This window comes from Natator depressus, chromosome 4 (genome assembly GCF_965152275.1).
Source record: "Natator depressus isolate rNatDep1 chromosome 4, rNatDep2.hap1, whole genome shotgun sequence".
NCBI classification, from domain to species: domain Eukaryota; kingdom Metazoa; phylum Chordata; order Testudines; family Cheloniidae; genus Natator; species Natator depressus.
Window position 1 is genome coordinate 69,348,400 of NC_134237.1, and position 17,317 is coordinate 69,365,716.

A 17,317-nucleotide genomic window follows, 5' to 3' on the forward strand; every position below is an offset into this window, starting at 1 on the left:
CCTGGAGGTGGAGCCCGCCCCGCCCCGCGAGCTGGCGGAGCCGACTCCGCCAGGCACCCCGGGGGAGGAGGGGTAAGAACAACGAGAAGGGGAACGAGGCACCAGACCCCGGCCCCAAAGCCCCCAGCCCTTCACACCGGCGCAGCCCCGCTCCCGCCAAGCCAGGTGCCGCCTGGGGAAACCAACCGCCGCCTACAGCCAGTGTAGAGCCTGGGCAGCGAGCGCCCCGGCCCTGCGCCCCGCAGGTAAAACTCCCGCCTCGCCCCGCCGCACAGCTCGGGCGGCCTCCCACCCCGGGAGCGAGCCTTGGGACTAGGGGAAGGTAGGAGAGGCTCGGTGCTACAACCGCGCTCCGTGCCGGAAGGGAGGCACTTTCCGCTCCAGTGACCAAGCGGGCAGCAGACACGGCCTCAGGGAATGAGCAATGAAAAGCCTTTTCCCGCTAACGTAGTGAAGAAAGCTGCCTAATCTTAGTAAAGGGGAGCAAAACAGAGACAATATTGGGGTGGGTACTAACTTGCCACTCAGGCAGAAAAGGACAATAGCAAAGGGACTCACGGGCCAAAACCCCAACCCGTGGAAGAAGCCAGGCAGCATGTAACAGCCTGTTCGTGCGAGATGTTGGACACACTACCTAACCTAGGAGCACTGTGAAAGCTGGCCCGGGCAATTCCCTTAAGTACCCTGCTGTCTTCAGACTTTTACCTGTGATGAAGTTATTACAGGTAGAACTGGTGTGATAGTTGGGACTCAGACTGAACTGCTGATAGGAATGGGGTGATACCTGAGAAACTAGGATGAGGTTACAGAGTAGCAGCTGTGTTAGTCTGTATCCACAAAAAAGCCAGGAGTCCTTTTGGCACCTTAGAGACTAACAAATTTATTAGAGCATAAGCTTTCGTGCGCTACAGCCCACTTCAGCAGATGGGAGGCGTTCGAGCCCCAGGGAAGGTTTATGGCACCAGCCTCTGAAACAAGATACTGTCTCCTCTTAACCGCTCTGCATCAATCTGGATAATAAAGACAAGTGTATTACAAAGAGTTAAACCGCTGTGTGTGTGTGTGTGTGTAAGTGTGTGTGTGTGTGTGTGTGTGTGTGTGTGTGTAAGAAAAAAGAAAAGGGAAGTTTTTAAATTAATGTTTTTCAGTTAAATAATCGGAGAAAATACACAAAATGGAGAGGGTTTCTCAAACACACAACTCACAATCAGGATGCTCAGTGGTTCTCTCACAGGAAGCTTGCCTGGTAAATATTTCTAAACAATTAACTATAACCAAAATAAAAAAGGAAAAAAAGTTTGAGGTTGGCATAAAATCAGATATCACGTGAAAACAGAAAAGCACTGATTTTTTTAAACCAAAATGAGAACATGAAGATTGTGATATAAAGGAGGACATTCCTAGTTTTAAATTACTTTGATTGCTGTGGTGCAATAAGGAACCCACCCGCCAAAGAGGGACTCGTGCCTAGGTTTGGGAGATATATCTTTACATTTTTTGTTAGTTTTTATTGGCTTCTGGTGCAACCTTAGCATTATTTAAATGTATTTTTGCAAGTCAGTTTCATAGGGTTCCCCCCCACACACACACACACAAAAAATCACATCCCACCATTCCTAGGACTTTTTAAATTGCCTTTTACACAATAAAATATTTAGTGACCCAATACTCAAATGACAGGAAACAATGATTACTGTAATATTTTTGAATACACACAATAATACTGAATAGCACACATTTAATTGTTATTATAAATGCTAAACACCATGTACACTATTAATTAGAAAACACCTATTCAATGTTATTGTGCTAACCTAGATCAAACAGTGGGGCCTGATCCATACCTGGAGCTCCTAGGCACAACTGTAATAAAAATAAGAAATAATAATATAGAAGAGTAGAACAAACAACACATTTAGGAATATTCTATCTCACCATTGTTTCTCCTCCTGTCCCACCACCATAACAAAAAAAGGAAGATCATCAGCAGATTAAAATATTGACTCCTATTATATCTGCTATAATGAAGTCCACCCCACAATCAGACTTCTTTATCAACCATAACTTTCTCAAAAGATCCTCTTCAAAGTACAGTGTTGAATAGTACCATCTTACTGAGTTTTCTTAGCATTTAATAGTTTGTAGGCAACATAGCTGCAGTTTTGTTAACAGTTTGTTATTGCAGTAAGGACATTGATGTTCAGGAAGATATGCTAGTGAAATGAGGTAGAAGTTCAGAGAAGCAGGAAGGAGGATCTCGTATTTATGTTTTTGAGGAATGTTGCTCCAATCACATTCTAAGTAAAGTATCTAAAATATTAACACATCTTGATATATTAGCTAAAATTATAAAGAGCCTCACACAGAAGAGCTGCCATACATAAAGACAATACAATAATTCATGAGCAGGAGTTATGCAAGAGATAATTTTCAAACAAATGTACAGAATAAACTGTCTAGTGTATGTACCACTGCCCTCTGTTGGACAAACTGCACAATTCAGACCTGTTTGTGTCAATAGAAGCACTCCAGGTTGATAACCAAGTATAGATGAAAGTGGCATTTGGCTCATTGCATTTATGCATTATACAGTCTGTATAATTCCCACCTTCTGTCCCAAGCAGTCAGCCACTCTCCTTTCTTTCTATCCTTTCTACTCTGATAGATGAACAGGCTGCTGATTGTGTAACAACTCTGTTTTGGGAGCACTTGGGCATGTGAATGTGAGAAGTATTACAGAGATTGTAAGGGGACATTGTAAGTTATTAGTATTATTGCCTGTGTGAGTAGTAGCAGATTTTGGAGTATGGCAGGTCAATTTTACATTTGGAACAGAAATCAGTGACGAAGCATCAAGTATGTTAGTGTAATTTGTGTATTGACAAAATGTACGCAAGTCTTGTTTCCTCAAACAGAGATGGGAATAAACTATACCCAGACATTTCCCCTTCACAGAAACCTCACATAAGGCACCACTACCCTGTTCTATGGAGAGCAGCCTCTGTCTCTCTCCAGAACTCTCAAACAAATCAAAACAAATCCAACTGCTTAAACACATTCTTTGTCCCTTTTCTTCGCTCAGCCGAGACAAGAGATTCTTTCCCTCTGCTTCTAAGCTGTGGAAATAGTTCCCACTGAGTACTGTTGTAATAATTGGGCCTACAAATTTACTGTAATTGTGAACTCAACAGTAAAAAGTAAGTGAAAGTTCCTAAGACCTATAACAACAAATATTGATGGTAAAGGGTATGAAAGGGAGACCGACTTAATTAGTCCAAACAAAAAGGCCTACTGATATAACTCAAGGACCGTGATAATGCCATGCATGGTAAACAAGAAAAGGGGAACCAGATATCAGTGAACCAAATTTCATGTATCAGAAATTATGCCCAATTGGTGGACAAAATAATGAAGGGATGGGCTATTCTGCCCACCATTCCCATTGTGACTATTTAAAGAAAGACTTTGCGGGGGGGAAAATTAGGTACTGGAGCGAGTTTCACCATCGTGGCTCCTACCCCACCATCTCCTGGGATCTTGTCATCCTTATCCTAAAAGATGTCCTGAGCAGACAGGGCCAAAGAGAGTGACCCATATGACATCACCACCTATACCAGCTCCATCTGAATCCCAGCCACCACCTGGGATGAAACAGGATTGGACTTTAACAACACCACCTCCAGCCCATCTAAGCTAGTTTCTTCTCTTTTCCCCAAAAGGATAGGTTTTGCCATCTTTCATACCATTTAAGAGACTGTCAAACAAAGGGGTGGGAAAGTTCCTTGTAAAAAGCTCTCTCCAGCTAAAAGGAAATGGAACAAGGGATGTTGTTAAAATGAAAGCCTTAGTTTACACTTTATATTGCAAATGTTAAGTTTTTCCCTCCTTTCTTTATCTTTAATAAAAGGTTAAAAAGACGTTTAACGGTGTTTGCCAGAATACTGAGCAGTTGAGGTCTCTATTCCAAACCCCACACCTTATTTAACACTATTTAATCTTGGACAGTGATTGGGTTATATTAACACATTTGACCCATATATTCCATTAAGTCAATACATCAATGGAAAGGAAGCAGATTTTACTCCAAGTACACTTTCTGGTTGCCAAAAAGAAGGGTAGGTGGAGGCCAGTTCTTGATCTCAGAATGCTGATTGCCTTCATCATGGTGCAGAAATTCAAGATGGCAACATTCACAGATACTATTCTATTCCTGAATCTGGGACACTATTTTGAGACCTGTGACCTTCAAGAGGCATACTTACATGTCATGCTACATCTCTCACAAGAGATTCCTATGCTTTGTCATTGGTCAGGAGTCGGACCACTATCAGTATTAAATCCTCCTTTTTGACTCTCTACCACCCCTACAATATTTACAAAAGTTATCACAGTAGTAGTTATACAGCTTTACTAATGGGGAGTGCTCATTTTCTCCTATCTCAACAATTGGCATTCCTATGTCAAAGTTCCAACAGCAGTAAAGAATGCTATGTCTGTCTTTCACATGCTCAGCCTTCAGCTCAATACTGCGAAGTCCTCCCTCTTACCTCTGCAATGGATAGAGTTTATAGGGGCCACTCTCTATGCCATGACATCCAGAGAAGACAGATTTCATCCTGTCTATGAGAGGACAGATTTCTCATTCAAACACAGATAATCGCACAAGTTCATGTGAGCCCACAGGTCACTGCCAGATGGTGCCTGCACCTGCTTGTGCACATGACAGCATTTACCTTCACATTACATGCCCACTTTTACCCACACTGCTTCCAAGCCTGGCTCAGAACAGTTTATGCTCCCAAAAAAGACAGCCTGAAAAAGTTACTCTCTGCTCCCAGCCTCGTGTTAGTCTCTCTTGACTGGTGGAAGAATCTGGACAAGGTGTGCTCAGGAATTCCCTTCAGCTATCCCATTTCAGACTCATCTCTCCTAGGATGGGGAGCATATTAACAGTACAATGCTATCCAGGACACATGGTCCACCAGTAGATACGCTTGCCACCATATCCGCTCTTGTGAGGGAAAGTCAACCCACCTGCATAATGAGAGACAACAGGGCCAGTATGTACTGCATAAACTGACAAGGCTAAGCGAGAGCCCCTTCCTCTGCTCAAATGCAATCAGGTTATAGAATTGGTGCATAGCCCATTGAATCCTTATCATTTGCCTGGCCTCTAAAATACTATAACTGATGACCTCAGCAGTCACTTCACTCAAGATCACAAGTGGATATTTGACAGATCCATTCTCAGGCAAATATTGCTTACCTGGTCTTTTCCAAACATACACCTCACCAGCACTATAAACCAGAAATGTCTAAAATTCTTGTCAAGAGGATGTGTCTTGGTCACTGTTCTGGGGGGGGGGGGGTTGACTTTATCCTATCTTGATTAAGAAGTCTCCTAGATCCCTCCAACACTGCTAATCCTCATGGTTCTAAACAAAATTAGACAGGACAAAGCCTTGGTAATCTTAATCACACCAATATGGCTAAAACAAGTGTAGTTGGCTTACCTACTTTACCTTTTTTCCCAGCCAGCCATCAATCTCCTGTTGATTCCCAGTTTCTTCACTCAGGATTCGGGGAATGTTTGTGACCCCACCCAACCTGAACACACTATGACCCAGAGCTTGGATGGCTCTCAGGGTTAGGACTCTCCTGTTCCAGAGAATTCAAGAAGTCCTGTTGAACAGGAAGAGAATCCACCAGGAATACTTACCTTCAGAAATGGAAAAGATTTTACCACTGGTGTAGTCACCGTTCCTATTTCCTTTCAACTCTCCTACCTTGGACGTTCTAGAACAGCGGTTATCAACCTTTCCAGACTACTGTACCCCTTTGAGGACTCTGATTTGTCTTGTGTACCAACTTTCACCTCACTTAAAAACTACTTGCTTACAAAATCAGACAAAAATACAAAAGTGTCATGGCACACTATTACTGAAAAATTGCTTACTTTCTCATTTTACCATATAATTATAAAATAAATCAATTGGAATATAAATATTATACTTAAATTTCAGTGAACAGTATATAAAGCAGTATAAACAGGTCACTGCCTGTATGAAATTTTAGTTTGTACAGACTTCGCTAGTACTTTTTCTGTAGTCTGTTATAAAACTGTTCAGATGGCAACACTTGTGTGACTTGTCCTGCCGGGCTGAGGACTGGAGCCCTGTCTCTCAGTAGGAAGGGTATGACCAGGGCGCCACAAAGCCTGCTGACCCCACAGTATGTCCCAGCCCTGCCCTGGAGGGAGACCACCTCTGGGGGGGGAAGGAGGGGTCTAGATGAGTTGATGTACCCCCTGGAAGACCTCTGCATACCCCTAGGGGTACGTGTACCCCTGGTTGAGAACCACTGTTCTAGAATATCTTTTCACTCTTAAGCAAGGAGTCTCTCTTTGACCTCCACTGAAGTTCACCCAGTAGCCTTCACAGCATTTCATTCTCCTGTAGAAAGTTTCTTCCTATTTGCTCACCCTACAACTTCCAGATTCATCAAATGGTCATTGAATCTCTTCCTAAATGTCAGAGAACCCACCGCAACTTGGGACTTGAACTTAGTTCTTAATTTCCGATGCACCCTCCCTTTGAGCACTAGCTACTTGTACCCTTTTAAACCTTTTAATGAAAGCTCCCTTTTTAGTGGCAATTACCTCTGCTTAAAGAGTTGAGGGATGACCCCCCCTTTCCATAGTCTTCTTCAAGGATAAGGGATCCCTTGAATCACACCTATGGTTCTTACGTAGAGTTGTCTTGGACTTTCATATTAATCGGACAATTTCATCTGATAGTTTTCCACCCTACACTTCATCAAACTAGGGTGGATGCTGCTTTCACAACCTAAATGTTACTAGAGTGCTAAAATATTATTGGGACAGAACTAATTTAAAAAAAAAAAAAAAAAAAAAAGAACGGGAGTACTTGTGGCACCTTAGAGACTAACAAATTTATTTGAGCATAAGCTTTCGTGGCCTACAGCCCACTTCATCAGATGCATAGAATGGAACATAGAAGAAGAAGATATATATACACATACAGACAACATGAAAAGGTGGAAGTTGCCATACCAACTCTAAGAGGCTAATTAATTAAGATGAGCTATTATCAGCAGGAGGAAAAAAACACTTTTGTAGTGATAATCAAGATGGCCCATTTCAGACAGTTGTCAAGGTGGTGTGAGGATACTTAACATGGGGAAATAGATTCAATTTGTGTAATGACCCAGCCGCTCCCAGTCTCTATTCAAGCCCAAGTTAATGGTATCTAGTTTGCAAATTAATTCCAGTTCAGCAGTTTCTCGTTGGAGTCTGTTTTTGAAGCTTTTCTGTTACAAAATTGCCACCTTTAAGTCTGTTACTGAGTGACCAGAGAGGTTGAAGTGTTCTCCTACTGGTTTTTGAATGTTATGATTCCTGATGTCAGATTTTTGTCCATTTATTCTTTTTTCCAAGGCTATTTGTGTCCATCGCAAGCAGAGTTAAAAGGATACCAGTATCCACCCAGAGACTTTCTAAGTGGGTGTTTGGCTGCATCCTCTCCTGCTATGCAGCTGGTAAACTGCCATGCCCTTCTAGGATCATAGCCCATACTTCTGAGCTCAGTTCACCTCTGTTGCCGTTTTGAAATCTGCAAAACTGCCACATGGGCTTCAGTTCACACCTTCTTGAGCACTTGGCCTTAGTGCACACCTCTGGAGTTGATGCGACCTTTAGTTCTGCAAACAGTTCTAGATCCATCTCCTTCACAGCAAACTGCTCAGGGGTCACCACAAGTGGCGCACCCATAGGGAAACTACTCAAAGAAGAAGGGATTATTCACCTTGGCAGTAACTGGAGTTCTTTGAGATGTATCGCCCTATGGGAGCTCCACTACCCACCCTCCTTCGGAGTCTCATCTCCATCACACTGTGCCACAGAGAAGGAACTGCATCCATTGCAGCCCTATATACCCTCATTGCAAGGCATGAGGATAGCTAGAGCGCATGCATGGGCCAAATGAGCTCTGCTGCCAAAAACCTCTGATCAAAGGTACATCTCAAAGAACTCCAGTTACTCCATGAGGTGAGTAAGCCCTCCTTCCTACTTATGATCGTTTACTTGTGTGTTATGCAGTGAGCTATTTGGATGTATAGGGTGACACAGTCTATGCCCTGAAGACCTTGAAAATCTATGAAGACAGCGGGTAGCAGAATGGGATACAGAATACCAGTAAGTGGACAGGGTGGTGACTGTCATATTGGGCTAATTCTGCTTTAATAGATAGATAGATATATCTCCCCAGCTGCCATTAATTCCTTTTTTGTTCTGTTAACTGCCACTATTTTTGTTAGTTTAAAAAGAATAGACTGTTGCCTTTACATTTTTAGTCATTTAAAAAAAAAAACCCAAAAAAATGTTCCCTATTTAAGCTTAAGTCAGTCATTATTTCCTTAATAAAGGAGCTAGGAAATTCAGTTTCAAGATTTCAAAGGAACTCTTCAGTCAAGGAAAAAATGCACGTAGCTCACATCATTATGCCTCCTGTGGAGGGAGTTTTATTTTATTATTATGTCTGTTGGGACATATTTGTATATTTAATTTACTGTTGGACCAGACTGAAGAATCTATTAAGATAGTTATTGTGATAATTAAATTAGATAAGGGTCCCCAGAGCATGGAAAGGGCATGTAAATTTCACAAATGTAAAATAAAAAATAAGAGAATCCCACAATACTGGATGCTGCTCCAAACCAGTAGGAAAGTAGTTAGAAACTGTGGCAGGTGCTAGCAAATAAAACGAATATTGTGTTAATCTAAACACTCACTCAGTAATCAGCCATCCCAGCAATCAGATGACAAAACAAGAGTAAACTTCCAGGCTATAATTTCCTTTCAGTACCTTAATTTCTTATTTTCACAAGAGATTTGAACAGGCAGACACCTGTTTTGACCATAGAGTTACACAGCATTGAACAAGGTAATTGTAGCCAGAACACCACGTCTTCTGAGACACTAAAAAAGGGACAGGCCATAACTTACTTTTGGTACTTTTATTTTTCATTTCCAAAAGGTTTTTGCTAGGCTATGAGGTGTTCTGAAAACGTATTAGAAATCCTTTGATACAGATCCATTTGTGCTGCTGCAATGACTGTCCAGAAGGGGCTTAGCATGTTATGGGTGCTGTGGGAGTCTTAACTCAAACTTTCCATGACTTTTGTGTGTTCAAGACAGAAACAATGCTATTTTAATGTAGTTTTCTGTATTTATTTGGCAAATGCCCATGTCAATTTAATAATATTTAAAAGCACAAAATGTGCTTCCCATGGGATGTGTCAAGAAGTGATGTTTTCCTGAGTAAGGAAGGGAGAGGGGTTGAAACTGTGGCCTCCCCACATGCTGCTTTTAATGTTTTTCTTCATGTGACTACTGCTGAGCCAGTCACTGTTTCCCTAGCTTGCATTAGAAAGGGAGAGAAAGAGAATGTGAAAGTGACGCAGTAAGGGATGGGAGTCAGAGATGGAGAGTTGGCCTCCCTGCTGTTCCATTTAATGTTCCTTTTTTTCCCCTGGTTGACTAATTCTATGCCCAATAAATAGTAAAGCTTGAGTCACAGAAAGTGTGTTCATTAGAAAAATCTATTCTCCAACTAAAAAACTAAGGATCAAACATTTTCCTAGTACACCTGAAATCCCACATTCTTCTTATTAAAAAAAAATAATTTGCACTTCTGCAATGTTTTCTGTCCAAAGATCAGAAAGCACTTTACAAACATTGGTGTGCATAGCTTTCCAACAACACACTGAGCATTTTCCCCATTTTATAAATGGGGAGGAGAGGCAACCAGAGTTTAATAGCCTAATATTCAAAGGTTCTGCGCACCTGACCCTTCCATTGACATCAGTGGGATTTATTTAAAAAATAAATAAATCCGACAGTAGGTGTCAGGGCTGATTCCCCACTCTGGCACTTCAAGTGCGGAAAGCGGGGGCCCGCAAGGATTCTAAAAATTAATGCTGACCACTCCAGGCTTGTATTAAACTCCCAAGGTTACAGCTTCTCTTTGACGTTGGATGGATAGATGCTGCCATCACCCAAGTGCAAAAAAACCCTTTTGGAACCCAGGAAGGTGTACTTGGGAATTCCTTCCTGTGGTGTACCCTCAAGCCCTTTCACACCCCCTCCGGGGAAGAGCTGAGAAAGAAAACAGGAAATTAGCTGTTGCCACCGGCTAATTAAACAACATATGCACAAACCTCTTAGGACACAAAAATCCAATCCTATTCTTAAAAAAGGTAAATTTTATTAAAAACGAAAAAAAGAAAATACATTTAAAAAAACAATTACAAGGATTAAGCATCAAGATAGCTCTCTTGAGGTCCATCTTAAAGGTGACAAACAAAACAAATGTACCTGGGGTTAGCACAGAGAACTCCACAAGCCATAAAGAAATAAAAGATAAACCTAATTGCATCTTCCTAGACATTTCCTGATCTACTTACATAAATGGGGTTTCAAATAAGTAGTTTCTAGGTATGATCTGGTGATTTTCATACCTGGCCCACAGCTTTTTACAGCATACCACCAGCTCTGTCTCTGCTCTGTCCTCTCTCTCCAGAGAACAGACAGACAAAGGGAAAGTTTTTTCCCCCAATTTAAAAAGTTCTAGCCTTCCCATTGGCTCTTTTGGTCAGGTGCCCACTCCCTTCCTTTTACCTATGAACTTTTTAGCCCTTTACAGGAAAAGCAAGTAGAGAACAGCTATTAACAGTAATTTTATAGCTAACTGGCTGGCTGGGTGTCCATAAAAGGGAGCTACCTCCCTCCCTACATTTATCACACGCCCCCCAAATCACAGGCGGTGCTGGCCAGCCTGGTTCAGGTCAGGTCCACACCAGCTGGGATTTCTTCCTGGAGGTTTAGGAAACAGAGTTAATAATATACATGCACCTTTAATTTTACTACTAATTACAAGAAGAACTAAACAGTATTTTTCACATTTTAAGGACTACAATGACGTAGAATATAGGGACATTTTACCCAGCTGATTCTGGGAAACCTTCCCGGGAGAGTGCATCAGCCCCTTTGTTAGAGGCTTCTGAAATGTGTTGTATTTCAAAATCAAAGTCTTGAAGAGCTAAACTCCACCGAAGAAGTTTTTTGTTAGTCTCTGACTGTGTGAAGCCACTACAGTGCAGCATGGTCAGTCTGCAGGTGGAACTGCCATCCCCAAATGTTCGGGCTTAGCTTCTCCAGAGCACACACAATGGCGTAACATTCTTTTTCTGAGACTGACCAGTGGCTTTCCTTCTCTCAGAAAGCTTTTTGCTGAGAAACATGACAGGATGGAATAGTTGATCTGATCCTTCCTGTATTAAAACTGCTCCTACACCACGCTTGGACGCATCTGTGGTTACAACGAAAGGTTGGTTGAAGTCCAGGGCCCTTAGTACAGGGTCAGATGTAAGGGCCGCCTTAAACTGGTTAAAGGCTTTCTGACACTTCTCAACCACTGAACTGCATTTGGTTGTTACAGGTAAAGCAAGTAGAGAACAGCTACTAACAGGGATTTTTTAGCTAACTGGATGGCTAGGTGTCCATAAAAGGGCGCTCCCCCACCCTGTTTATCACAGTAGGTGATTTGGCAGCGACCACACAAGAAGTCTGTAGAAATGACATCTCCTTCATCCCAGTACTCTGTCTTAACCACATGCCCAGCCTTCTAAACTTTATCTGAAAATGCCAGAGTTGGTCAGAATATCTAAAACACTCTTCATTAAAATGAGTGACTGTAGAAAGACTTAATTTTTTTCATATTCCAGGTAGCAATCAGTGTGAAAAATCACCATTTGTAAAACACAGTAGTGATGATGACTGATGTAATTTTACTGGGATTTGTGTGTATTTAACTGCTTCTAAGCCAGAATACATTTGCCAACTGATGAAAGTTAGAATAAACTGCCATAGTGATTAAGAAAATACGTTAAGGCCCATTCTATGCTAGAGGAATTTACCACACTGACTGCTGTTTGACCTATAACACAAAAACAGATGGTCACACTTTATTTGAATTATGCTTCCTTTGAGTAAAGCCATTGACTGTGTGGTTCTCCACTGTGCTAATTCTCCACCAGTGCACTGCCAATGTGGATAAGTATCAGTGTCAGTGGTAGAAACAGTCCTTCCCCTATCCTTCCACAGGGCACTGGTTAGCTGCTTGACAGAGGTCAAATTTGCCAGAAGCCACTTATCTGTACAAATAGGACTGCACACATTGTAGATCTGTTGTGTGTCTTTTTGCCATCATCATCATAGTCTTCTCAAGCACTTTGAACATGAAGCCAGCTGGACAGAAATGTGCAGGCACTTGTAACCATCAGGAATGATGATGAAAACTAGTCACAGTAGAAACTAGCTTATTCAAAACACTTGTCCATGCCTGGGTGACAAGCAGGACATCACTAAGCTTGACAAAAGATTTAATTGGCAAAAAAACAAACAAAACCAACAACAAATCTTGTGATAGGCTAGGAATCAGACCACTGATCTGGGGGGAGATGGGGGGGAGAACGAGCCACCGAGGAAGGGGAATGTAGTGGGTGGGGCTTTAGGAAGGGCGGGGCAGGCACCTCGGGGAAGGGGCAGGGGTAGGGTGTTCAGTTTTGTGCTATTAGAAAATTGGCAACCCTATTGCAAACAGAGTCCCTTCCCCTCCTTTCTTTTTAAGAGTTGTTAATGGCTTCAGTAACATCAATTGAATGTTTACAAAACATAAAATGTTAGAAAGGAACTATGCTAATTGATCAAGCATGCTACAATAAAAGTAATACACCAAACAAACCACATGTCAGCTCTTACTGTCTTTGACATCTTTATCAGTAGTTGCTATGGCCCAAATATACATACAAAACAGAGTTCATAGATATAACAAGAAGACATGAGCTACTCTGATTTACCCAAATTGAGAATCTGGCTGTTTAGCAGAAGGCAAATTAATATGGATTCACATTAAAAAGAGGATACAACTAGTTATTATGAGACTCTACAAATTTCCTCAACCTTCTCTGCTCTCCCATTTCAATCATTGCCTTTTCAATATCACTTGTTTCCAAGGCTGCTCTTTACCATAATATCAATTCCATATACTGTTAACACTTCCACTTAAAAAAAAACAGTACTAGCTATAACAAAAACCAAACTGCAATGTAACTTCTTGCTCACTGATGAGAGATGTGGGGAAGGAATACCCTCCCTAAACAAAGCCAGCATGAGATTTCACATTACATTAAGATGGAGATAGAGTTGAAGACATTTTGTTTGAAATTTCAAACCAGGGATCAACTTCCATTATATACTCAAAATGTGCCTCCTCTGTCCCTCCCACCCCCCAGAGAAAAGATTATGGCCTGGAATTTCTGCTGGATGCTGCAGAGACATAAGGGATCAGCTTACTGCACCCTTATTCTCAGAGCACATTTGCACCAGCCTGAGCCCCAGTGCAATTTAGAGCAGCATGGGAACCACTTTAATTTCCCCAAAATGGCTATAATCCCTAAGGGAGTATGTGTCATCTGAGCATAGGTGGAGCACATCACGTTCCAGCTGCACATCTGACACACTGCCTACTTTGGAGCTGAGTGGAGAATAGCTACACCTGCTCTGTGCCAGCTAATTGTTCCTCCACACTGGTGGAATCCTCTGCTGGGCAATCTGGTAATGCAAGAAGGCCAGAATGCAACCAAGCATCTGGCCTGTGAGTTTTAAACTGTCAAGTTGACTAGGTATTTGATGTAGTTAATGAATTAACCTAAAGTAACTGTTCCTCATTTTTCTTTAAAAGACCTTGGGAATAAAGTCTATAAAAATTAACAAATTCAGCATCCACATTGTTGGCCTCAAGCACCTCTGGAAAAAATGGTTACCTACCTTTCATAACTGTTGTTCTTTGAGATGTGTTGCTCATGTCCATTCCATTTTAGGTGTGCGTGTGCCTGCGAGCACAGTTGTCAGAGATTTTTGCTCTCCTGACGTCCAGAGTGCACAATCTACGCTCCTCTTCAGATTTGAGGCTTTGGGAAGAACACTGGCAAGAATATGTCCTGGCTCACTTGAAACAACCTTGGGCAGGAAAGCTGGGTGCAGCCGCAGGTGGACTTTGTCCTTGAAAAACACCGTATAGAGTGGCTCCGAGGTAAGGACCCTAGTCTCAGAGACCTTAAGGGCAGACGTTATCGCCACCAGGAATGACACCTTCCAGGAGAGAAGAAGAGAACAGGAAGCCAGTGGCTCGAATAGGGCACCCATGAGCTATGCCAGCACTAGATTCAGGTCCCAAGGAAGGATGGGGTCCTGGACATGGGGATAGAGTCATTTGAGACCCTTCAAGAAGCAGACCGTCATGTCGTGAGTGAAGACTGAGCTGCCCTGAACTGGAGGGTGAAAGGCTGATATAGTGGCCAAGTGGGTCTTAATTGATGAAAGGGACAAGCCCTGGAGCTTAAGGACGTAGCAGGTAGTCCAGGATCGACTGCAGCGAAGCCTGCTCAGGCCTAATATCCTGGTCCAAGGCCCAGCACGTGAACTGTTTCCATTTGGCCAAGTAGGCTGCCCTGGTAGAGGGCTTCCTGCTGCCTGATAGTACCTGATAGACATGGGCCAAGCACTTCTGCTCTTCCACATTTAACCATGCGGCAGCCAAGCCGTCAGATGCAGCACTGCCACGTTCAGGTGCAGAAGACTGCTGTGGTTCTGCTACAACAAATCTGGCCAGAGAAGCAGCTGCCACAGGGCCACTACCAAGAGATCCAGCAATGTGCTGGCAAGGCCAAGCCGGGACTATTAGGATTACCTTTTCCCTGTCCTATTTGATCTTCATGAGGACTCTGTGGATTATCGGCACCAGTGGGAAGGCGAGAAGGGAGCCCCCGACCATAGGAATAAGAAGGCATCTGACAGGCCTCTGTTGATCCCCCAAATCAAGCAAAATGCGTGGGATTTCCTGTTCTGACAAGTCGCAAACAAGTCCACCTGGGAAGTTCCCCACCTTTGGAAGATCACACTGACCACATCGGGATAGAGTGACCATTCATGGTGAGACGAGAAGGTCCTGCTGAGGTGATCTGCTAGTATGTTTCTGGTCACCGGGAGGTGCACGGCCACGAGATGAATGGCATGCTGCACACAGAAGTCCCAGAGTCAGAGAGCTTCCTGGCAAAAGGCTGTCGACCTGGCTCCAACCTGCTTGTTGATATAAAACATTGCAGCAGTGTTGTCCATCAGGACTTGTACCACTTTGCCCTTCAAGTGGGACCAGAAAGTGCGGCAGGCCAAACGAACTGCTCTGCGCTCCCTGACATTTATGTGGAGGGAGCAGTTGTCCCGCAACCAGTGACTTTGCATGCTGAGCTCAGCCAGGTGGACTCCTCAAGTCCAGGCCTGAGACATCAGAAACCAGGGTCAACAACGGGGCCATGGCCGTGAAGGGAACCCCCTCCAACAGCGATTTGGGGTCCAACTATCATTCCAGTGACAACTGGATGTGGTCCGGCATCCTGACTACCAGGTCTAGATCACGCCTGTTGGGTGTGTAGACCTGATGTCAGCTACGCTTGCGGCGGCCGGAGATGGAGCCAGGCACGATGGACCACATAAGTACAAGCTGCCATGTGGTCTAACAACCTCAGGCAGGAGCGGGCGGTGGTGAGTGCGTGGCCCCTTATATGGGAGATCTAGTCCAACGTGGCTTGGAAATGGGCCTCCAGAAGGAAGGCTCTGGCCTGCGTGGAGTTGAGGACTGCCCCTATGAACTCTATCCCTTGCACCCGTTTCTTTTAGTTTACTAATAGGCCCAGGTTGTGACAGGTAGAACACACCAGATCGAGACTTCTCTCCACTTGATCCTGTGATCTGCCCTTGATGAGCCAATCGTCGAGATAAGGATAGACCTGGACCCCTCAAAATCTCAAAAGTGGCTACCAGGTCCATGTATTTTGGGGCCAACAAGAGACCAAAGGGCAGCGCCATAAATTGGAAATGATGCTAGCCCACCATAAAAGGGAGAAACGTCTGTGTCCTTGGAAGATGGAATTATGAAAACAAGTGTCTTTCAAGTCGAGAGCAGTATACCAGTCTCCCAGATCCGGGGAGGGAATGATGGAGACCAGGGAGACCATGCGGAACTTCAGCTTTTTGAGATATTTGTTGAGTTGCCACAGGTCCAGAATGGGTCGTAGGCCCTCTTTTGCTTTTGGGATTAGAAAATAGCAGGAGAAGAGCCTTTCCCCCTCATTTCCCAAGGGTCCTCCTCTATTCCCACAACTGCAGGAGGTTGTCGACCTCCTGAATGAGAATGGTCCCTGAAGAGGAACAGGGAGGGGGGATGGGGTCGGGGTGGGGGGTGGCCATAAATTGTAGAGTGTAGCCCAGAAATACAATTTCTAGCACCCAGGTCTGAGGTGACCCGTGTCCAGGCCAAACGGTAGGGACGAAGATGGTTGAGAAAAGAATGAGGCACTTCCGGCCCCTGTGGTGTTTTGCTGGGCCGAGTTGTGTGTGTTAGTGGGAGGAGGAAGGCCATTGCCAGCTAAAATTAATGTCCCTATCCCTTCTCCTTGCAGACCCTTGTTGAGGTTGCCAAGGCCTTGGGGATGAGAGTGGCCAGAACTGCTTCCTTGTCGACTGAGGTGTATGGAAACCCAGCAAGTGGAAGGTGGCCTGTGTGTCCTTTAGCCCAAACAGCCTCACATCTGTCCAACCTCATTGAACAGGAGGTCCTAAATTTAGGACTGCATCTCCCAGGACAGGCCCCCAGCCAAGAACTGCACCTCATGACCACCGCTGAAGCGACCACCCTGGCCGCCGAATCAGCTACGTCCCACACCATTTGGAGGGACCCACTGTAATATCACTGTATTACCCTCCTCAATAAGGGTAATAAGGGCCCTGAATTCTTGGGCTGAGTCTTGGGGTAGGGAGTCCCATAAGTTAAAGTTATATGTCCCCAAAAGAGCCTGGTGGTTTGTGACCCTGAACTGAACACTGGCTGAGGAATAAATTTTCCTTCAAAAAATCCTCTTGGCCTCTTTGTTTTTGGGGGTACACTGGATTGCCCATCTGTCTTTCTCGTTGGCTGCAGAAATGACCAACGACCCCAGGGGAGAGTGGGTGTACAAGTATTCGAACCCATTGGCTGGGACAAAATACTTCTTTTCAGCCTTCTTGGAGGTGGGAGAGATTGCGGACGGGGTTTGCCAGAGGGCTTTGGCAATCTTTAGGACCCCATCGTACACTGGAAACACGATGCATGCGGGGGTTGATGCAGAAAGCACATTAAACAAG

At 43.8% G+C, this 17,317-nt stretch overlaps 1 long non-coding RNA gene across 1 annotated transcript; it reads left to right on the forward strand.

Annotated features, from left to right (window-relative positions):
- The first annotated feature begins 34 nt into the window (after nt 1-34).
- Nucleotides 35-17,033, forward strand: LOC141986546 (uncharacterized). Its single transcript, XR_012639312.1, has 3 exons — nt 35-245; nt 13,960-16,194; nt 16,597-17,033. It is a non-coding gene; the product is annotated as an uncharacterized LOC141986546 (long non-coding RNA).
- The last annotated feature ends 284 nt before the right edge of the window (nt 17,034-17,317 follow it).